This window comes from Pseudophryne corroboree, chromosome 10 (genome assembly GCF_028390025.1).
Source record: "Pseudophryne corroboree isolate aPseCor3 chromosome 10, aPseCor3.hap2, whole genome shotgun sequence".
Taxonomy (NCBI): domain Eukaryota; kingdom Metazoa; phylum Chordata; class Amphibia; order Anura; family Myobatrachidae; genus Pseudophryne; species Pseudophryne corroboree.
This window is the reverse complement of record NC_086453.1, coordinates 326,855,670-326,879,796: the sequence shown is the minus strand read 5'-3', so window position 1 is coordinate 326,879,796 and position 24,127 is coordinate 326,855,670. Positions and strand designations below refer to the sequence as shown.

Sequence of the window (24,127 nt, the reverse complement as noted above, 5' to 3'; positions counted from 1 at the left end):
CATGATTGGACGCTATTCTGACGCCAGAACGTGCATAACTGCAAATAATATTGTATTGATCAATGTCTGCAAATGCCCTGTGTGTGGTTATGTATAAATCCTGTGTCAAAAGGTCAAATAAGACTTCAGCCTGATTTGCCACTGCTCCCATGCTGATCTTACAGGGGGAGGTGTCATGATCCAGGCTATTTCAAGTAGAAATAGCCCTGTTAATATCAATGTATGTAATATCAATATTCTGATCGATGTATCAATGTACCAGTGTGTGATAACTGTCTTTGCATGTTAAATGGTTGAAGCTTGATTGATCTGCTGGCATTTCATTGTAGCCACAGATCTCAAAGACACACTGACTGTTTAGGTGTGAAATGAAATTTAGTTTAATTACCCCAGAACCACAGCTAGGGCCAGAGAGGTGTTAAGTCCTTCCTGCTCTGTGTCCTCTCAGAACTAGCCATTTGTTTATACTAGAACCATGGCCAGAGCTTCAAAGGAGAAGGAGATAAGGCCATTCGCCCCTGAGATAGTAGCCGGGAAGCCCAGTATGAGCTGACACTCAATACCTTCTCTGGCTTATGGAAGGGTTAACAGTAACAGTCCAGAGGGAGTGGGGTTGAAGGGGCAGCATGTTTTTTTAAATAGGAGACCCTCAGAGTGTAAGTGGTCCATTATCAAAGAAGCGAGTCAGGAGAACATTCTGGCTCTGTAATGTTCCGATATCCGAAGCGGCTTCACTTCATCTCATCGTTCTACTGTGCATGCGTGCTAGTATCGGTGGGTTTAACTTCCTATTTTTATTTTCATGAAGTTGTCTTTCTGTTGTGACTTTGACTTTTTTATCATTATACTCTTGTAACTTTCTTTTTTCTGTAACATAAGCTTTGAAGTGTTTTACTTGAATTAAATAAACTAATTTTAGATCTGGTTTCTGTTGTGTATCCAACCCAACTCTCTGAAAGAGGCGTTACCAAAATATTAATAATTCTAGGTGCAGGCAAAAGCCATAAGTTTGCCTTGGGTCATACCCTAAACGTTTGTACTTTGGCTGGTGGCAGTGATTTTGTGTGAAATAAACACACGTGCTCAGGTATCCAGTAAAGGTGTCACGTGGCAGGGATTCGCAGATTGGCGTATCTGGGGAATCGCCGTGCCTAGGATCGTGACAAACTGGTGGCCAGCGGTGGGATATTTCAAAAAGTAATTTTTGTTTTTATTTGGAACACTTAAGTGAATGCAATTCACCAGATACTAGAACTCAAAGCTTATAGTAGTAAAAGTCACACAGTAAAAGCAATTTCTGTTCCCCATCCCTGTTATTTTATTTTGGAGAAGTAACTGCAGAGGAATGGCAGCTACTTATAAAGAACAGCACAAAGAGGCACGGATTGAGAGGAGATCGATCTGCGACTCAGTGCAGGATGATACAGAGCATCATGATGGCGGACTTGTACGTGAGAATTCATCGGCTGTGGCTACTGAGGTAGCAGGAGGTGGATTTCGTACTGGACTTTTACTTTCTGCGGAAATTAATAGTGTAAAGTTGGATCGTGATGTGGACTCTGGTATCAGTCGTGTAGAGCTTACCAAGGAACAGATGATCAAACGCTCAGAGATGCGGACCAGCAGCAAATTGCTGGGGGGAATCAATTGGATTCCAGGTCTGAGGTTGGGAATCAATCGGGTTCCAGAGCAGAGGAAAAGGAGCAGCAGACACCAAAGGTTGTGAGGACAGCACGTCGCGGATCAGACATCTCCAATGCTTCCAGTGACAGCTCTGCCTTGGATTTGTATCTACAAACAGTTCTTAAGTATGTGAAGGTGCCGGACACTGCGTTGGTGCTGCAGCTGATAAAGCAGTTTAACGCACGGGAGAAAGCTACTCTGGAGAGAGAGAAAGCTACTCTGGAGAGAGAGAGAGAAAGCTGCTTTGGAAATGGCGGCTGCGGAACGTGAATCTGCTCTGGACAGAGAGGCGGCTGCTGCAGAAAAGGAGGCAGAACGCAAGTTTCAGATGGAGTTAACTGAACTCAACTGGCAGCCTGTGGCCAGAAACGCAAACCTACATCGATCGCGTTGTGACCAATTCCCCGTGCTGGAAGCAGACGGAGGCCAAGTGAATTGCCAGCTGTGTTTCACAGAACCAGCTGACCCTGGACTTTACAACGGATGCCCGACAGAGGTCTGACACCTCTGCCAGTTCCAGGGAGAAGGCAGAAAGTGTGGCAGCCAGGGAGGCTGCCGGGCACCCATCCGAGACAGCGTCAGAAGAGCAATGGGGGTATGCTGACCCAGATGAAGATGACCTGTTTGCCAGGATGAGTACAGAGGAACTAACCAATGAATGTCAGCTGCAAGGTATCTCCTGCTGCAACAATTCCCGCAGGGAGATGATCACGCAGCTCACCTATGCACAGGACGATGAAAGCAACGCCTTCAGCCAGTATCGTGCAGCGTTTCGCAGCTGGGGTTCCGATGCAAGTCTTGGGATACTGCTGAGAGAACTGGCGGACTGTTTTCAATTAGCGCAGCAAGAGGCCTATGATTGGGGAAAGCTTGCTACCCCATTTTGGAAGGATCAGTGCCGCCGGGTAGATGCTGAAAGGCATCGCCTACAACAGCTTCCGTTACCAGCTTTAGAAACAAAGGTCCAGCCTGCAGGGGTGCCCCACGAGGAAAAGGTACCCCTTCCTGTTAACATCGTTGTGGAGCCTGCTCCTGAGACATCACATCACAAGGCCCAGTTTAAACTGCTGGGAGAAGATGAGGAGGTGAGCAGCATGCTCCCACCAGATGCCCAAGATTTGTTGCTGGCAGAGGCTGATTTTCAGGAGGACCTGATTGTGGAAGAGACTATGGGCCAGATGTACTAAGCTTGAAAAGTGATAAATATCACTGTGATAAAGCACCAGCCAATCGGCTCCTAACTGTCATTTTTCAAACACAACCTGTGACATGGCAGTTAGGAGCCGATTGGCTGGTGCTTTATCACAGTGATATTTATCACTTTTCAGGCTTAGTACATCTCCCCCTGTGTCTGAGAGAGAGGTCAGACTGACTGACATTATTTACACAACTGTGTGTGGGACTACTGACTTGGGACCTTTACTAACTCCACATGTATCTGCAAATGTTGTCACCACTGTCTCTAACCCTGCTGAACCGTATGATGCACCTCAGGTAGTATGTAACAATGCTGAACATTGCAATGTTGTGATTCTGTGTGAAGCTCCTGAGATGATCTGTGATGATGTTGCAACTGTTAAGGTGATAGAGATAGGGGAAGGTGAGAAGGAGACAGGTATCATTGTTAATTCTTGTCCCTATGTGGAGTTAAACGGAAGCCCTAATTTAGTCGGGAACGAGTTACCATCACCTAATAGTGGTAGGTGCACTGCTGGTGATGTCATTCATGTTACTGTGCTAGATGTTAACCCTGTTCTTCCATTGACGTTGGGTCGTGACATGGGGCCAGGGGACAATGATTGCACAAAAGGGACAGATCTGGGTGGGATGCGGGCAGAGTATGGGACTGACAATAAGGAATGTTCTGTTGCTAGGATTCCTGCTGACCTCTCTTCCCCTCGGGTACCAGGATGCCCGCCCAGAAAGGGGTAAACATGTGAAGAATGATAGGAATGTGCCTGATTTGATAAATGCTATGTTGTCAACGTGCTCAGATAACCACATTCCTTCCCAGGTACCATGGGATCCCGATAGTTAGTGGGGGTAATTCCAAGTTGATCGCAGCAGGAATTTAGTTAGCAATTGGGCAAAACCATGTGCACTGCAGGGGAGGCAGATATAACATGTGCAGATAGAGTTAGATTTGGGTGGGGTGAGTTCAATCTGCAATCTAATTTGCAGTGTAAAAATAAAGCAGCCAGTATTTACCCTGCACAGAAATAAAATAACCCACCCAAATCTAACTCTCTCTGCACATGTTAAATCTGCCTCCCCTGCAGTGCACATGGGTGGTCATTCCGAGTTGTTCGCTCGCAAGCTGCTTTTAGCAGCTTTGCACACGCTAAGCCGCCGCCTACTGGGAGTGAATCTTAGCTTATCAAAATTGCGAACGAAAGATTCGCAATATTGCGAAAAGACTTCTCTGTGCAGTTTCTGAGTAGCTCGAAACTTACTCTGCCAATGCGATCAGTTCAGTGCTTGTCGTTCCTGGTTTGACGTCACAAACACACCCCGCGTTCGCCCAGACACTCCTCCGTTTCTCCAGCCACTCTCGCGTTTTTCCCAGAAACGGTAGCGTTTTTTCCGCACACACCCATAAAACGGCCAGTTTCCGCCCAGAAACACCCACTTCCTGTCAATCACATTACGATCATCAGAACGAAGAAAAAACCGTGAGTAAAATTCCTAACTGCATAGCAAATTTACTTGGCGCAGTCGCAGTGCGGACATTGCGCATGCGCACTAAGCGGAAAATCGCTGCGATGCGAAGAAATTTACCGAGCGAACAACTCGGAATGACCCCCAATGTGTTTTGGGAAGGTGAATGTAGTGCTGAGGAAACTCCCCTCACCTGTGCTACAAATAACCCTGCAGCCTCACAAGTACCAGGGGGAGAGGGACACAAAGTATTTAGAGCAATACTTGATATGATTTCAATCATACTCGTTGTGGTCAGCCTTATGCTGTTTAAGGAAACTTTGCCACATCTGATAGGGATGGCCCAAAGCCATCTTAAAGCTGCCCAAACCAGGCAGAAGCGCTGATATGCCAGGAACGCCCGGGAGCGCAAATTTGAAGTGGGGCAGAAGGTTCTGGTGCCTTTTCCAATGAGGCAGAACAAACTGCAAGCCGCATGGGAAGGTCCGTACACGCTACTGCAGTGCGCACATGATGTGAACTATGTAATTGCCAGAGATGAGGGCAGGAAGAGACACAGGGTATATCACATCAATATGCTCAAGGCCTACCAAAGCAGGAACACCTGCATGCTGGCAGTTTGCAGCCTCCCAGAAGAGGACCAGGAATCGGACCCACTGTTAGATCTGACGGCTGCGTCAGGGGGTACCCTGACAGATGCCCAGTATGGAGAGGAGCTGACAGAGGTGCAGCAGAGTCAGCTGTCTGACGCCTTGCGCCCCTATCAGACCTGCTTCATAGAGAGGCTGGGAAAAACGCGCCTTGGCACCCACCAGGTAGACCCAGGTCACCACACACCCCTGAGACAGTCAGAGTACAGAGACACATTGGGGGTGTTGCAGGCAATATGGTGGGAGGTGGATGAGATGCAAAGTCTAGAGGTAATACAGAAGTCCTGATCGATGTATCGATGTATCAATGTACCAGTGTGTGATAACTGTCTTTGCATGTTAAATGGTTGAAGCTTGATTGATCTGCTGGCATTTCATTGTAGCCACAGATCTCAAAGACACACTGACTGTTTAGGTGTGAAATGAAATTTAGTTTAATTACCCCAGAACCATAGCTAGGGCCAGAGAGGTGTTAAGTCCTTCCTGCTCTGTGTCCTTTCAGAACTAGCCATTTGTTTATACTAGAACCATGGCCAGAGCTTCAAAGGAGAAGGAGATAAGGCCATTCGCCCCTGAGATAGTGTTAGGCGCCGGGGTCCGCTTGATGGTCTGCGCGGCCCGGCGCCTAGCAACTAGAGACGCCGTGCACGTACAGCCGCCGGCTCCCTAGCAACGCTAGACGCCGGGCGCGCTGAGCCGCACGGACCCTAGCAACGGGGACGCCACTGGCGGACCGCGTTCCCCGTTGCTAGGCTTTAGGAAATTAAGATATTCACCTGCTCTCTGGCCGTGCAGCAAGGCAGCTGCACGGCATTTATTCTAATCAGCCTTTAGCAGCTGATTGGAGGACTCCTTGTTAAATACACTCCCAGGGCTTCTCACAGACGCCGGTAATAGCTTCCTGCATGTTGCCTTTGTTTGCTGAGAGTCTGTTTCCAGTCCTGCTGTATCCGGTCATTCCAGTCCTCAGAAGTCCGGTATTCGGGAGTTGTCATCTCATCCCAAGAGGTCGTTTGGTTCCCTGGAGTCCTGACTGATCACCGTTTTATATCCAGTGGTGTTCGTGAGTTGCGGCTCTGCCGTGTGTTGCGGCTCAGCCGCTTTACCTTTTATATTTTGTGTTTGGAGCATTTGCGGAGGGTTCTGCTTCCACAAGTCCTCTCTGGTACTCGGCGGTGCCGGGTAGGAGAATTGGACAAGTGGATATTTTGGTTGTCCTTTTCCCTGGCGGTTTCTCCGCACATATTATAGTTTTGAGTTTGCTTAGCCTCTGGCCTGGTTGTTTAGTTAGAGGGACTCTTGTTATCACCCTGTCTCGGGTTTCCCTTTGTCTCTCATTAAGACCGGGGGGCATCGAAGTTAGGCAGACATAATCCGCCCTTCAAACGCGGCTGCCAAGGGCTCAAGAAACCATAGTCTCGCAGGGGATTTCTGACAACACGGGTGAGACAACAGAGTTAGGGCGCCAGGGGCTATTTTCCTGTCCTGCTCCCTTCCCCAGCATTCCATTCCAGTGCTCCGGTCCTTGCCATAAGATCTCCTCTGACCAGAGTGCTGGAATCATAACAGATAGTAGCCGGGAAGCCCAGTATGAGCTGACACTCAATACCTTCTCTGGCTTATGGAAGGGTTAACAGTAACAGTCCAGAGGGAGGGGGGTTGAAGGGGCAGCATGTTTTTTTAAATAGGAGACCCTCAGAGTGTAAGTGGTCCATTATCAAAGAAGCGAGTCAGGAGAACATTCTGGCTCTGTAATGTTCCGATATCCGAAGCGGCTTCACTTCATCTCATCGTTCTACTGTGCATGCGTGCTAGTATCGGTGGGTTTAACTTCCTATTTTTATAGAGTTAGGGCGCCAGGGGCTATTTTCCTGTCCTGCTCCCTTCCCCAGCATTCCGTTCCAGTGCTCCGGTCCTTGCCATAAGATCTCCTCTGACCAGAGTGCTGGAATCATAACATTATTACCGGCCATACCAAAACTTAAAATTAAACGGGGTTTAATTTTTTCTCATTCAGTTTTGTGAGAGTTTATCGGCCTTATGAATCCAACAGGTTTAGGGCCAAATCCTGGTCAGCTCTTAGTCAGCCAGATTCAAGAACTTGCTCAGATGGTTCAGGATCTTTCTCTTCGGGTGAAGTCGCAGGAAGATCTTTTGCGAGCTTCCCCAAGGGTAGTCCCTGAACCAAAGATGCATTTGCCTGACCGTTTTTCTGGTGATAGAAAAGAGTTTTTTAATTTTAAAGAATCCTGTAAACTTTATTTTCGTTTAAGACCGACTTCCTCGGGTACTGAATCTCAGCGGGTCGGGTTTATTATTTCTTTGCTCCAGGGGGATCCTCAGACCTGGGCATTTGGTTTAAGAACAGAGGATCCGGCATTGTTGTCAGTTGACGCTTTTTTTGAGTCTTTAGGGCTCTTGTATGATGACCCTGATAGAGAGGCGTCCGCTGAAAGTCAGTTGCGCGCTCTCAGACAGGGTAGAAATCCTGCGGAGGTTTATTGTACGGAGTTTCGCCATTGGTCGAACGACTGTGGCTGGAATGACCCAGCCCTGCGCAGTCAGTTTCGCCTCGGCTTATCAGAGTCTATAAAAGACAGTCTCCTTCAGTACCCCGCTCCTGAGACTCTCGATAAACTCATGGAGCTTTCTATTAAGATTGATCGTCGTCTCAGAGAGCGGAGGGCTGAAAAAGGAGCACCTGTAAGGTCAAGTCCGTGTGTATATTCCATTCCAGAAGACGTAGAGGAGCCCATGCAGATGGGTCTCTCCCGGCTGTCTCCTGAAGAAAGAGCCAGAAGGCAAAATTCTGGTCTTTGTCTGTACTGTGGGGGTAAGGGACATTTTGCTCGTAATTGTCCGAACAAGTCGGGAAACGCTTTGACCAGGTGAATTGTGAGGGGGTTCACCTAGGTCTGCAGCTTATCTCCTCGAATAACTCCCTTTTAGTCCCAGTTAAAGTTTCCTTTGGCAGCCTCAGTTCTTCGGTGTCGGCTTTTGTTGACAGTGGAGCTGCAGGAAACTTTATGGATTTAACTTGGGCTAAGGCCTTAGGCATTCCTCAGTTACCTTTTGGTAGGTGTGTCACCATGCATGGCTTAGATGGGAGTCCGCTGTCTAATGGGATTATTTCGCTCCGTACACCCCCTGTACTACTTACAGTAGGAGCTCTACATTCCGAGAAAATCGAGTTCTTTCTTACACATTGCCCAGCAGTTCCAGTTGTTCTGGGTCACCCTTGGCTGGCCTTTCATAATCCCACCATTGATTGGCGGTCGGGGGAGATTTCACATTGGGGTACTTTTTGTGATAAGGAATGTATCACGTTTCCAGTCAGAGTAGCAGCTATCATTCCAGAACTCATTCCGGTGGAATACCAGGAGTTTGCTGATGTTTTCTCCAAAGGCAATGCGGACATTCTGCCTCCCCATCGGCCTTATGATTGTGCTATTGAGTTAAATCCTGGTGCCGCATTGCCAAAGGGAAGATTATATGCATTATCCGGGCCACAAACTGCGGCTATGAATGATTATGTAAAGGAGAGCCTTGAGAAAGGATTTATTAGACCATCAAAATCTCCTTTAAGTGCAGGCTTCTTCTTTGTGGAGAAAAAGGATGGCTCGCTTAGACCTTGCATTGATTTTAGAGCCCTGAATAAGATCTCAGTTAAAAACACCTATCCTTTGCCATTGATTTCTGTACTCTTTGATCAGTTACGTTCTGCTGTGATTTTTTATAAAATTGACCTTAGAGGAGCGTACAACCTCATCCGAATTAAATCTGGAGATGAGTGGAAAACGGCCTTCAGTACTCAGTCGGGTCACTACGAATACCTGGTGATGCCGTTCGGCCTGTCCAATGCTCCGGCAGTTTTTCAAGACCTCATTAACGATGTGCTCCGTGACTTCCTAGGGAAATTCGTGGTCGTTTACTTAGACGACATCCTGATTTTTTCTGAATCAATGGAACAACATGTTACCCAGGTGCGTCTGGTTCTTCAAAAGTTACGTGAGAATCATTTATATGCCAAGCTGGAGAAGTGTGAGTTTCATGTCACGGAAGTATCTTTTTTAGGGTACATAATTTCCCCTCAGGGATTTTCCATGGAACCAAAGAAACTCCAGGCCATCCTTAGTTGGGTGCAACCCACCAATTTAAAAGCAATTCAGCGCTTTTTAGGGTTTGCGAATTATTATAGGAGGTTCATTCATTCTTTTTCTGACCTGGTTGCTCCCATTGTAGCTCTGACTAAGAAAGGAGCGGATCCTACCAACTGGTCGCGTGAAGCTGAGTTGTCCTTCCGGGCCTTGAAACAAGCCTTTGTCTCGGCTCCAGTCCTCAGACATCCTAATCCGGAATTGCCCTTTGTGGTGGAGGTTGATGCCTCGGAGGTTGGAGTGGGGGCTATCCTTTCTCAAAAGGATCCGGAGTCTCTGGAGTTACATCCTTGTGCCTTTATGTCCAGGAAATTCTCCTCCACTGAATCCAACTATGACGTTGCAGTGGCGCACCCAGGGGGGGTTTCCGAGTACCCAGAAACCCCCCTCCACTAAAAAAAAAAAAAAATTTTTTTTTTTTTTTTTTTTAAGCTGCATGAGTATTATTAATGACTGTCTAGCGTCCTCTGCAGCCTGCTGTCTTCCTAGTGGCACTTGCAAGTGCAATAAAAGTTTACTTTATTTTAATTATAGTACATATATATCCATGTGCCTACATATATACACATGTATATACATACATACATACATATAAACACACACACACACACACACACACACACACACACACACACACATATGATATATATATATATACACATGTGTATATATATATGTGTACTGTATGTGTGTGTGTATATATATATATATATATATATATATATATATGTATGCATGTTTAATATGCTATGTATATGTGTATATGGGTTCACTACGATCTCCCGGCGACCAGCATACCGGCGCCGGGAGGCCGGCCGCCGGCTTACCAACAGTGTGGCGAGCGCAAATGAGCCCCTTGCGGGCTCGCTGTGCTCGCCACGCTACGCGCGCCACACTATTCTATTCTCCCTCCAGGGGGGTCGTGGACCCCCACGAGGGAGAATAAGTGTCGGTATGCCGGCGGTCAGGCTCCCGGCGCCGGTATGCTGGTCGCCGGGAGCCCGACCGCCGGCATACTGAAGACCACCCGTGTATATGTATGTGTATATATATATATGTATGTGTATATTATATATATATATATATATGTGTGTAGATATATGTATATATATATATATATATATGTGTAGATATATATATATATATATATATATATATACACACACACACACACACACACAGACACACTAGTTTTACGGACCCAGCATATACTGGGTCACCTCAGTCCCCACCCCCGTGATTGGCTCCGCCCAGTTCTGGAAACCCCCCCATGCAAATCCTGCGTTTGCCACTGCGTTGGTAATCGGGAGTTACTGGCGGTAAAGTGGGCTTTCGAGGAGTGGAGGCATTGGCTGGAGGGAGCAAAACATACTATTTCGGTATTGACTGACCATAAGAACCTGCAATACATTGAATCGGCTAAGCGGCTTAATGCCCGGCAGGCACGTTGGGCATTATTTTTTACGCGTTTCAAATTTATAATCCCTTTCAGGCCTGGGTCCAAGAATACTAAGGCTGATGCCCTGTCACGTAGCTTTCTTCCGGTTCACAATAACAATCCTGTTACCCCCATACTTCCATCTTCGGTCATCTGGGCGGGCCTCACACAAGATTTATTTACCCAGTTAAAACAGCTTCAACACCAAGCTCCTAGAATTACTCCTGCTGGTCGTCTTTATGTCCCTGAGTTTTTGAGAGCTACTGTTTTAACGGAATTCCATGATAACAAAATTTCAGGGCATCCAGGAGTCTCTAAGACATTGGAGTTAGTCTCTCGCTCAGTATGGTGGCCTGGTCTTTCTAAAGACGTCAAGGAATTTGTTTATTCATGTCAGGTTTGTGCACAGCATAAGGTTCCCCGTTCCTTGCCCATCGGGCAACTTATGCCCTTAAATGTTCCTCTCAGGCCGTGGTCTCATATTTCCATGGATTTTGTGGTTGACCTTCCCCTTTCAGCCGGATTCCGAGTCATATGGGTGGTAGTGGACCGTTTTAGTAAAATGGCTCATTTTATTGCTCTTCCCCGATTGCCTTCTGCCCAAGGGTTGGCAGTTTTGTTTCTCCGCCATGTATTCAGGCTTCATGGGTTGCCTACTGATATTGTTTCTGATCGGGGTCCACAATTCATCGCACAATTCTGGAAATGTTATTGTGCCTCATTGAAGATTAAATTGTCGTTAACATCCGGTTACCACCCACAATCCAACGGGCAAACCGAACGAGTTAACCAATCATTGAAACAATATTTGCGCTTGTATTCAGCCAAACTCCAGAATGATTGGTCCGAGTTTCTTCCGTTGGCTGAATTTGCTTACAATAATTCTTGTCATTCCTCCACTAAAGAGTCTCCATTCTTTTCAGTTTTTGGTTTTCACCCCAGAGCTAATTCTTTTTTTCATCATTCCTCAGTCTCCTCGCTTACCTTAACCTCCCATCTCAGAGCCATTTGGAAAAAGGTGCACCTTGCTCTCAGAAAAGCGGCCTTTCGAGAGAAGAAATTTTCTGACAGGCTCCGACGTCCTTGCACTTTTAAGGTGGGAGATAGGGTGTGGTTGTCGACTCGCAACATCAGGCTTCGACAATCCTCGGCTAGACTGGGACCCAAATTTATTGGGCCATTTCTTATTATTAAAAGAGTCAACCCAGTTGCCTTTCGGTTACGTTTACCAAGATCTCTCAGGATTGGAACTACGTTTCATTGTTCCCTGTTGAAACAATACGTTTCTTCCAGTAGATTTCCTCGGAAGATCTCTCAGGGTAGATCTCCAGTGGATGTACAGGGACAACAGGAGTTCTTGGTAGAGAAGGTTCTCGATTCCAAATTGTCCCGGGATCGGCTGTATTTTCTGGTTCACTGGAAAGGCTATGGTCCGGAGGAAAGGTCTTGGGTCCTGGATAAGGATCTTCTTGCCCCGAGGCTCAAGAGGGCATTTTTTCGGGAATTTCCTCAGAAATCTGGCTTTAGGGGTTCCTTGACCCCTCCTCAAGGGGGGGGGTACTGTTAGGCGCCGGGGTCCACTTGATGGTCTGCGCGGCCCGGCGCCTAGCAACTAGAGACGCCGTGCACGTACAGCCGCCGGCTCCCTAGCAACGCTAGACGCCGGGCGCGCTGAGCCGCACGGACCCTAGCAACGGGGACGCCACTGGCGGACCGCGTTCCCCGTTGCTAGGCTTTAGGAAATTAAGATATTCACCTGCTCTCTGGCCGTGCAGCAAGGCAGCTGCACGGCATTTATTCTAATCAGCCTTTAGCAGCTGATTGGAGGACTCCTTGTTAAATACACTCCCAGGGCTTCTCACAGACGCCGGTAATAGCTTCCTGCATGCTGCCTTTGTTTGCTGAGAGTCTGTTTCCAGTCCTGCTGTATCCGGTCATTCCAGTCCTCAGAAGTCCGGTATTCGGGAGTTGTCATCTCATCCCAAGAGGTCGTTTGGTTCCCTGGAGTCCTGACTGATTACCGTTTTATATCCAGTGGTGTTCGTGAGTTGCGGCTCTGCCGTGTGTTGCGGCTCAGCCGCTTTACCTTTTATATTTTGTGTTTGGAGCATTTGCGGAGGGTTCCGCTTCCACAAGTCCTCTCTGGTACTCGGCGGTGCCGGGTAGGAGAATTGGACAAGTGGATATTTTGGTTGTCCTTTTCCCTGGCGGTTTCTCCGCACATATTATAGTTTTGAGTTTGCTTAGCCTCTGGCCTGGTTGTTTAGTTAGAGGGCCTCTTGTTATCACCCTGTCTCGGGTTTCCCTTTGTCTCTCATTAAGACCGGGGGGCATCGAAGTTGGGCAGACATAATCCGCCCTTCAAACGCGGCTGCCAAGGGCTCAAGAAACCATAGTCTCGCAGGGGATTTCTGACAACACGGGTGAGACAACAGAGTTAGGGCGCCAGGGGCTATTTTCCTGTCCTGCTCCCTTCCCCAGCATTCCGTTCCAGTGCTCCGGTCCTTGCCATAAGATCTCCTCTGACCAGAGTGCTGGAATCATAACAGATAGTAGCCGGGAAGCCCAGTATGAGCTGACACTCAATACCTTCTCTGGCTTATGGAAGGGTTAACAGTAACAGTCCAGAGGGAGGGGGGTTGAAGGGGCAGCATGTTTTTTAAATAGGAGACCCTCAGAGTGTAAGTGGTCCATTATCAAAGAAGCGAGTCAGGAGAACATTCTGGCTCTGTAATGTTCCGATATCCGAAGCGGCTTCACTTCATCTCATCGTTCTACTGTGCATGCGTGCTAGTATCGGTGGGTTTAACTTCCTATTTTTATTTTCTTGAAGTTGTCTTTCTGTTGTGACTTTGACTTTTTTATCATTATATTCTTGTAACCTTCTTTTTTCTGTAACATAAGCTTTGAAGTGTTTTACTTGAATTCAATTATCTAATTTTAGATCTGGTTTCTGTTGTGTATCCAACCCAACTCTCTGAAAGAGGCGTTACCAAAATATTAATAATTCTAGGTGCAGGCAAAAGCCATAAGTTTGCCTTGGGTCATACCCTAAACGTTTGTACTTTGGCTGGTGGCAGTGATTTTGTGTGAAATTAACACACGCGCTCAGGTATCCAGTAAAGGTGTCACGTGGCAGGGATTCGCAGATTGGCGTATCTGGGGAATCGCCGTGCCTAGGATCGTGACACTGATGATGATAAACTGCCCAGTTGGTCACATGGTTTCCATAAATGATAAGAATTTAAATTAGAATTCTAATTTCTTCACAAAGTGATGTTGTTTTTCTACTTTTACTTATTTTGAGAGACATTGGGGATTATAGTGTAAGGAGTGTACATGCCCATATGTCACTGGCCACACCCACACAACATTAGCCACACCTCCTCAACTTCTCACAATAGGCACCAGGCCCATGTGGATCTTAAACCGGACCTGCCTCTAGTCTACACAGCCAACGGGGCCATCTGAGAGCTGAGGTCTGCACACATCCACCAAGAACCATTAATGAACAGATGACTGCTATACTCCAAGAAATGATGATATCATATTCACAACAACCAATTGATAATAAACTGTACTCCGTGCACTTTTAGAGTATGTAGTAACATTTTTTTATAGTATTTGCTATACCTTTTTAGTTAACCTTTAAAATCTGGGAGTTTTTATTTTCCTCACTCCGTACTAGTACATCTGCATCATTTGTGTATTACTTAATGGTGGTCATTCCGAGTTGTTCACTCGTTGCCGTTTTTCGCAACGCAGCGATTAGGTGGAAAATGTGCATGTGCATGGTACGCAGCGCGCATGCGCTAAGTTACTTAACACAAAACGTTGTAGATTTGCTGGTGTTCGTGCGACGCTTTTCAGTCGCACTGCTGATCGGTGAGTGATTGACAGGAAGTGGGTGTTTCTGGGAGGTAACTGAGCGGTTTCCGGGAGTGTGCTAAAAACCGCAGGCGTGCCAGGGAAAAACACAGGAGTGGCTGGAGAAACGGGGGAGTGGCTGGCTGAACGCAGGGCGTGTTTGTGACGTCAAACCAGGAACTAAACGGACTGAGGTGATCGCAATCTAGGAGTTGTTCGCTCGCAAGCTGCTTTTAGTAGCTTTGCACACGCTAAGCCGCCACCTACTGGGAGTGAATCTTAGCTTATCAAAATTGCGAACGAAAGATTAGCAGAATTGCGAATAGACACTTCTTAGCAGTTTCTGAGTAGCTCCACACTTACTCGGCAACTGCGATCAGTTCAGTCAGTTTCGTTCCTGGTTTAACATCACAAACACTCCCAGCGTTCGGCCAGACACTCCTCCGTTTCTCCAGCCACTCCCGCGTTTTTCCCAGAAACGGTAGCGTTTTTTCGCACAGAAACACCCACTTCCTGTCAATCACATTACGATCACCAGAACGAAGGAAAAACCTCGTAATGCCGTGAGTAAAATACCTAACTGCATAGCAAATTTACTTGGCGCAGTCGCACTGCGGACATTGCGCATGCGCATTAGCGACTAATCGCTCCGTTGCGAGAAAAAAATAACGAGCGAACAACTCGGAATGACCCCCAATATGTTATTCCTTATAAAGCTATTATTGACGGTTTTAAAAATGTTTGAAAAAGTAAATTAAAATGATATTGGTTATAGTGTTGTTATGAATACAGCTATTTATAGTGTGTAACGTAACAGAAGGTGATATGATGAGAAGGCGGAGGAAGTAGCGTATGGACATATACATGTGTATGACTGTTCAGAAGACATCAGTCTAGCTTGTGTGCACAATCATTGTGGCTTTGGAGGTGGAGCTCAAAGTCACTAGTGAAATTAGCACCATGAATCATGGCCTACTATCACATGTGGCGTTTTCACACTTTGTTGTTTGCTGCAACCTTCATTGATGGAACTTCTGACAATAACAGCGGATCAGGCTGGTCTTGCTTTCAACTGATTAAGTGGAGAAGGGAGCCGGTGGAGAAGTTGCCCATGGCAACCAATCAGCTGCTCCGAACAATTGTATAGTATGCAAAGTAGAAATGTTACGTCAATGCTGATTGGTTGCCAGGGGTCCTGACGAAGTCCATTGATGACGAAACGCGTTGGAGGTGGCTTAGCTCTGTAGACGATTGACCGTCACCCGCTGAGCAACAGAGCTGGTGGCAAGCTGCGTTAAAGGACATCACTGTCGGACATTGCTGTGCTGAAGTGTTTGCCACTGGAGAATCGGCTAAGTGTGCTGTTTTAAACTGACATGTATGTGGATATTTTATTACTAGTAAAATGACCTTGATATATTATTCACAAGTGCGCTCTCCTCATTTCAGTACTATTCAGAGTATATATATATATATATATATATATATATATGGATGCTGCGGTCCGGCACTCCGTATAAGCCTTTGTAATCGCTGTCGCTGGTGCCCTCACAAAAATAATTCAATAGCCATTCCACGGTGCAGCACTCATGCTGGTCTCAGAAATAAACGGACGATAGTCCTTATCGCTTCAAAGCGATAAGGACTATCGTCCGTTTATTTCTGAGACCAGCATGAGTGCCGCACCGCGGAATGGCTATATATATATATACTGGTAAGCGGCACACTCTCTCTCTCTCTCTCTCTATATATATATATATATATATATATACACATACATGTATATATAATATATATATATATATATATATATATATATATACTGGTAAGCAGGGCACTCTTAGGTATTTCAAACATCTTACCTTTATAGATTACAATCACCAGATTGCTTAGATTTTAAGCATGATCGCTCCGTGTGTATGCCCCACAGCGATAGCGATGCGCAGCCCCCGCGCATCGCTATCGCTGGTTCGCTCTGCAAACACCTCTCCCGCATCGGCCAGTGAGTACTGGCCTGAACTTCCGCTGACGTCACTCAGAACAGACCAAAAACAATGAATCACCATTTAACCCTTCACCACTTGACCACGGATAAATCTGATACAAATGAACACAGGGGAAACTTTCATAATCATCCGTATCATTGATAAGTTACAGCTGTTGTATTAGAAGCAAATATCAACACATAGTAACTAATCATCTACTTCTCAAGATACCTCTCTTTAACGTATCAAATATAATACCTTAATATATATCTTTTTTTATATGTAAGGGACCAAGAGATACTATGGTGGTCATTCCGAGTTGTTCGCTCGGTAATTTTCTTCGCATCGCAGCAATTTTCCGCTAATTGCGCATGCGCAATCTTCGCACTGCGACTGCTCCAAGTAAATTTGCTATGCAGTTAGGAATTTTACTCACGGCATTACGAGGTTTTTTTCTTCGTTCTGGTGATCGTAATGTGATTGACAGGAAGTGGGTGTTTCTGGGCGGAAACTGGCCGTTTTATGGGTGTGTGTGAAAAAACGCTGCCGTTTCTGGGAAAAACGCGGGAGTGGCTGGAGAAACGGGGGAGTGTCTGGGCAAACGCTGGGTGTGTTTGTGACGTCAAACCAGGAACGAAACTGACTGAACTGATCGCAGTTGCCGAGTAAGTCTGGAGCTACTCAGAAACTGCTAAGAAGTGTCTATTCGCAATTCTGCTAATCTTTCGTTCGCAATTTTACTATGCTAAGATTCACTCCCAGTAGGTGGCGGCTTAGCGTGTGCAAAGCTGCTTTTAGCAGCTTGCGAGCGAACAACTCGGAATGAGGGCCTAAATGTAAATCTTATCAATAAATATGATCTCTGCATATATGACTTATAAAAAGCTAGAAAAAGACAAAAGATTCATTAAGACTGTTAGGAGCAATTGTGTTGAGGTAATGGATCTATCATGTCTCATTGAAATAATAATTTATTTCTATCTCCCCGTCTCCTGCTTTCTGGGATATGGATGCCCTATCATCGTGCCTGTGATTTGCTATTTTACAAAGTGTCTCAGTTCTTGGATTTCTTTCTGCAGCCCATTATTCAAAGTCAGTATAAATGATTGGCACTTTCATAAAAACTGAAAAAACCTTACCAAATCTCTCACTTTCTGAAACTCTCACTCTATTACATTTGGCCCATAGTATCTCTTGGTCCCTTACATATAAAACATATATATTTTAAGGTATTGAATTTGATACGTTAAAGAGAGGTATCTTGAGAAATAGATGATTAGTTACTATGGGGTACATTTACTAAGCAGTGATAAGAACAGAGAAGTGAGCCAGTGAAGATATTTCCCCATCAACCAATCAGCAGCTCTGTATCATTTTATAGTAAGCAAATTATAGATGTTACTTCAGTGCTGATTGGTTGCCATGGGCAACTTCTCCACCGGCTCACTTCTCCACTCTTATCACTGCTTAGTAAATGTACCCCAAAGTTACAATAATGTGTTGATATTTGCTTCTAATTCAACAGCTGTAACTTATCAATGATACGGATGATTATGAAAGTTTCCCCTGTGTTCATTTGTATCAGATTTATCCGTGGTCAAGTGGTGAAGGGTTAAATGGTGTTTCGCTGTTTTTGGTCCGTTCTGAGTGACATCAGCAGTAATTCAGGGCTTTTTTTGTAAGCCCGATGACGGTTGGAATAAACACCGAAACATTACTGACTTGACGGGGTGATGGTCAGTTCTTGATACAAAGACCCAAGAGTGCCACTTACCAGTATATATATATATATATATATATATATATATATATATAGTGATAACAAGTAACTTTGTGTAAGAGGGCGCCAGGCAACTATTTGTATTACAGCTTGGAGTGCCGAATACACAGTTGTGTATATACATATACATACATACATATATATATATATATATACTTATTACACACACGCACGCGCATGCACGTGCACGTATACATACATAAATACTGTAAAACAGCATGTCATACACAGAGAACAGATCCACCTACTGGATATACAATGTATTACCACTTAATATGTTTTCTAACAGAGCACAGTTAAATTGACGAGGTTATAGAATGTGATCAGTAGCGGATCTTGCTACGGGCACGCAGGATATTTGCCTGTGGTGCCCCCCCGGTGCTGGGCGGTGCGCAATGACGGCATCGCGCACCGCACGGCATTGTGGGACCAGCACATAGACGCTAGGGGTCATAATTGACCTCTAGTGTCCATGCTGTGCTATGGGAGAGGCATATATCCGAGGAGCGGCGGCGGCCGGAGACGGAGTGCAGCAGCGGTCAGGAAGCAGGAGCAGGGATTGGGAATATTTTTTTTGTTTTTGGGGTGATCGGCGCTACTGGGGGCATAGTACAGGGGGCACAGTACTAGGGACACAGCTACAGGGGGCATAACAGACCACGCCCCTTCTCCGAAGCCACACTCTATTTTCTCGCCCTGGGCGCCACAAGCCCTAGATCCGGCCAGCATTGGATTTCTTCTATTGTACTGAAACATTGAAATTTATAGCAGCGTCAGATGTAAATGAGACTTGTCTGGATAATGCTTCAGTAGGAAAAAGTAAAGTCTAACTTGAATCTAGGGTGGTCTTGGAGTGACAGCAGAAAGTTTGAGTCATGATGTACCTCTGGCAGTTTCTGCTGCACCCAAAATCCTGCAAAACTATGAGCAACGTGAATGCAATGGGGGTGTAACCATGTAACCACGAGTCGGACATAATGGTGCAAGTGCTGAAAATCATATGTGATACAGAAGTTTAAATTAGCTGCTCAGGAACTTTTATTTTCCCTCTAGATGGGATCTTCAAAGCATATATTTACAGAAGAGGAACTGCTCCAGAGAGATAACGAGTGAGTAATAAGTAACGTACTCTTCTATCACATAGATGTCCACGATTCCTCCACTGTCAGGACATAGTGCCTGTGATTCAGGCTACCTGCGGGGGCTGCACTGGTGAAGGTCATCATCACAACTTGCAGTAAGTACTAGGGGCATCCCACTTACCACATGTACACCAACGTGGCAACTGCATTATCAATACTACCTAAGCAAACCCACGACTATTGGTAAATTAACTGGTTGCTGACAAGGGTCCAAGCAGCAATTTCAGGTGTCAGACATTAGGGGCAGGGAGGTGCAGTCAGGGGAGGCAGGGGGTGGCAGTGCCTCCCCTGTCATTAATGATTAAAATAATACAAAGAAGATACTTATGACACATATTTTGTGTTATAACAAGTAACATCTTTATATTATGGTAATCATTGTAGTACTTTAAATTGGTTTGGGAGGCATCGATAGCAGTGCCTCCCGTTGGCAATTAGAACGGGATTACGCAGGGGGGCGGGGCCAAGCACTTGGGCTGTAAAAGCCCATTAAAAACTATGGAGTAAGCGGCACTTCTATAAGTGCCTCGTTGACAGGGACACCATGCCCATGTCAGCGAGGCAGCTGTGATTGCGGCGGGACCCGGCGGTGACTGGCAGGCAGAAGCGGCGGGCGGAAGCGGCGGGACCTGGCGGGCAGAAGCGGCGGGACCCGGCGGTGACTGGTGGGCGGAAGCAGTGGTCCTGAAGGCAGTGATGCGTGCGGCGGCGGACAGCGCACTTCCCTCTCCCTCTAGCCAGCAGCAGCGGTGGCACAGTCCTGGACACCCAGGTGAGACAGGGGGCCGCTGGGCTGGGTGTTGCCCTGATATATGTATATATATATATATATATATATATATATATATATATATATATATGTATGTATGTATATATATATATATATATATATATATATATATATATATTCAGTGCCTCCCCAGCCTATGACCTCACCGCATGTCACTAATTATGGGGGAGGTATTCAATTGTTTGAAAAGTCAGTCGGGTGTCTGTTTTTTTCTATCTAATAGACAGGGGAAAAAACAGACACCCAACCGACTTTTCAAGCAATTGAATATCCGCCTAATAGTCTTACAAACCCCTAACACTTGCAACATCATTGTTCCCGCAGTTCACAAGGTCCTGTCTGCTCTTCTTGGGAATAAATTACATAATTTGGGATTGTCCACCAATTATTGGGGGTGGGGCTAATGTTTGGGCTCTGGGTCATTTTATAAACAAAAAAACAAAAAAACCCAGTTCCTTTAGTTTTAAGGTCACTTGGACATTGTCCCTACCTGAGACATTTTTATTCTCATTTAATTTGCTCTCTGGAATGTGATTTGGAACTGGTTTTAGGGATTGGAAACTGGGATATGGGGTTGGAGACCAAAATTAAATATTGTAAATAGAGATTGGAGAAAGAGAATGGGGTCTGGTAACAGGAATGTGAGACTACGTTTAGAGATTTGGAACATGGATTGGAGAATAAGGTTCAAAATTCACGATAAAGATTGGAGATTATGGTAACACAGTACGGGACAAATTCAAATAGCTGCAAAATCACAGTAATTTACCGCAATTGCGGGTTTCCCCATTTTTGTGTCTTTTTGGAAGCGAAAACAGATTTTTATCGGATATGTCCGCTCCCTCGATTTGCCCTATTCAAATGCAGATTGGCAAAAATGGGATTGCCACGAAAATTGGTGCCAAAAGTGAGAAGTGAAAAATTAGTAAATCTGTCCTTAGCCCCCCAAAAAGCTATACTAACATCGGATAACAGTATAAAATGGTTATAATAAATGTATTTCTGGTACTTAAATTGTGTCAAATGGCTGTTACATGCATTTTTTTTTAAAATGTAAAAAAATTACAGCAAATCCATTTTCACGGACAATTGAATAGGCGCGTTTGTGAATTTACCGCAATTCACATTTTTGCGGCTAATTGAATTCAGCCCTATGGATGTATGTATAGGAGATTAGTGATAAGCATTAGGTTTATACATACAGCTGCAAATCTTACTTTGTGAACAACTATGAAACTGTTCCTGCAAAGGGTATGGGTCGTTGGGTAGACACAACTTAGGTCGACAGTCATAAGGTCGACCATGGAAGGCCGACATGCATTAGGTCGACAGGGACAATATGTCGACATTGCCATTGGGTCGACGTGTACTAAGTCGACATGTCAAAATGTCGACATGGTTTTTTTTTTACTTTTTTTGGTGTTGTTTTCTTCGTAAAGTGACGGGGAACCCCAATTAGTGCACCGTGTCACTTCGCATGGCTCGCTTCAGTCTCCATTCCAATTGTAGTCCACGTGGATCGTTAAGTATGAAAAAATCAAAAAAATGAAAAGAAAAGTGAAAAACTCATGTTGACCTTTTGACCTGTCGACCTAGTACATGTCGACCTTCAGTGGTCGACCTAATGACTGTCGACCTAAGCTGTGTCGACCTATCGACCGTATCCCCCTGCAAGTAATTTGACGCTGGAACTTTTGTCTTAACCTGATCCCTTACTTGAAACGGAGATTAAATCATAATCAAAATGCTGCAGAGTTAAAGTATCTATTAAATCTCCACAGTGCATTATTATTATCATTATAAGATGAAGTCACTGAAACAGGGATCTCAACTGCGATCCTTAAGGCACACTAACAGTCCGGATTTTAAGTATATTCATACTTAAGCACAGGGGACTTAATCAAACACCTCCATTATTTTGATTTAACCATCTGTGTTCAAGCATGGATATCACTAAAACCTAGACTGTTCCTTGAGGACCGAGGATGGGAAACACTACACGAAACATTACAGTAAGGAGGGTAAAAGTGATTGACACAACTCTACACAGCCCATGGAATAAACTGTCACCCGCAGCACAATCTATAGAACTCTATCGATACGTCTTCACGTCTGTGGTGACGTTCCAGCTGTGTATAGTGTGTGTGGCAGCTGTGGCTAGTAAGTTATCATTTATCATTGTACCCAGGCATCCTGCGGACGGCATAAACAAACACAATCTGTTTCTTCTGTAACTACAACCAGCGAAAAGACACACAGCTCACACGTACTAGTGTTACACAACTGCCTGACACACACGTACTTACTGTGGGAGCTGAATCCTCCAGGTCAGTAGCTGTTTCCTCCTTGGCATAGTTACTCTAAATAGCGGTGAACAAGCAGTACATGAAAGTGTCATTCATGAGGCTGTAGACCTTGGAACTTCCCCAGAGGGAGGGGCTAATTTTTTTTTTCTAAAAACATCAAATAATCATAAAGGTCATAGAGTATGTGATTATTATGACTCAGATCTAGAGACCCCCCCTCTGATGCTCTTTTACACCCCACCTTCACATAATCTGCCTTTTAAATCCCCATACAAATATTTTGGTCAATATTAAATAATTGTCCTGGGAAAAAATTCCAAGTGTTTCTGCTCTTTATTAGACATTAAATATGACTTGTATAAGAGAAGATTCCAGGAATAGTGGGTTTCATTGAAATCACAAGTGTAATGACTTGCTGCTGGTAAATTAGTGCAAGTACTACTGGGAAAATGAAAAGAAGCACAAATAATGAGACCCGAAATGATTAATGCTGATATGTCATAAAGACCTATAAATAAATATTCATACTGTGTCATGAAGAGTATTCAGCCCCAGTGGCGTAATTCCCATTATTAGGCACATGAGACACGTGCCTAGGGACAGCACTTGTCTGGGGGCAGCACTTGAATGCTTGTGTTGGTACTGTCAGGCCAAAAAGTACCAATAACTGCAAAATGTTCTGTGTAAGCAGATAGGACATACACATACTGTACTGCCCATGTAGCTGTCCTACTTAGTAAATATATATACATAATTAAAAAAAAGAAAGAAAAATAAATTATACTTAGTGGCTTTTTATTATTATTATTCTATTAAATTGGCTATCATCAAATGATGGCTTATAGCCAGGGTTGCCATCAGAAATTGTGCCCAGTACATATGGAAAAGGCAGGGCCCCCCTAACCTCCTCAGTCCCCCCCCCCCCCCCCCCCCCCAAAGGCAGGTGGGGAGAAGATACACAGATATGGAGGGAGCAGAGACACAGTTACGGGGAGGGAGCAGATACACAGATATGGAGGGAGCAGAGACACAGATGTGGGGAGGGGGCAGAGATACAGATATGAGGTGAGCAGAGAAACAGATGTTGGGAGGGGGCAGGGATACAGTTATGAGAGGAGTAGAGACATAGTTATGGGGAGGGTCAGATACACAGATATGGAGGGAGCAGAGACACAGATGTGGGTAGGGGGCAGAGATACAGATATGGAGGGACCAGAGACACAGTTAAGGGGAGGGGGCAGATACAAGGATATGGAGGGAGCAGAGATATAGATATGAGGGGAGCAGAGACACAGTTACCGGGAGGGGGCAGATACACAGATATGGAGGGAGCAGAAACACAGATGTGGGGAGGGGGCAGAGATACAGATATGAGGGGAGCAGAGACACAGATGTGAGGAGGGGGCAGAGATACAGATATGAGGGCAGCAGAGACACAGTTACAGGGAGGGAGCAGAGACACAGATGTGGGGAAGATGCTGAGGGAGTAATAGTAAAGGAGACAGTGGGACAGACTGTATGGGAGGAAAGGGCAGAGGTACAGTACCTCTGCGCACAGCAGCTGCAATCTCAAATTTCCATCTTCAGTACAGTGCCACTATATCTGGACAATGACTGCAAGGGGAGGAGAGGAACTGTAGGTTTATTTATTATTATTATTTTATTTATTAG

General features: G+C 45.4%; 1 protein-coding gene across 1 annotated transcript in view; it reads right to left on the bottom strand.

Annotated features, from left to right (window-relative positions):
- The window catches only part of TNFRSF9 (TNF receptor superfamily member 9), a 36,546-nt gene extending 14,038 nt beyond the window's left edge, over positions 1–22,508 (bottom strand). Inside the window, exon 1 of the mRNA XM_063943563.1 lies at positions 22,457–22,508. The gene's annotated coding sequence lies outside the window, so the exon portion shown is untranslated. The remainder of the gene's footprint in view (positions 1–22,456) is intronic.
- Between the last annotated feature and the right edge of the window lie 1,619 nt (positions 22,509–24,127).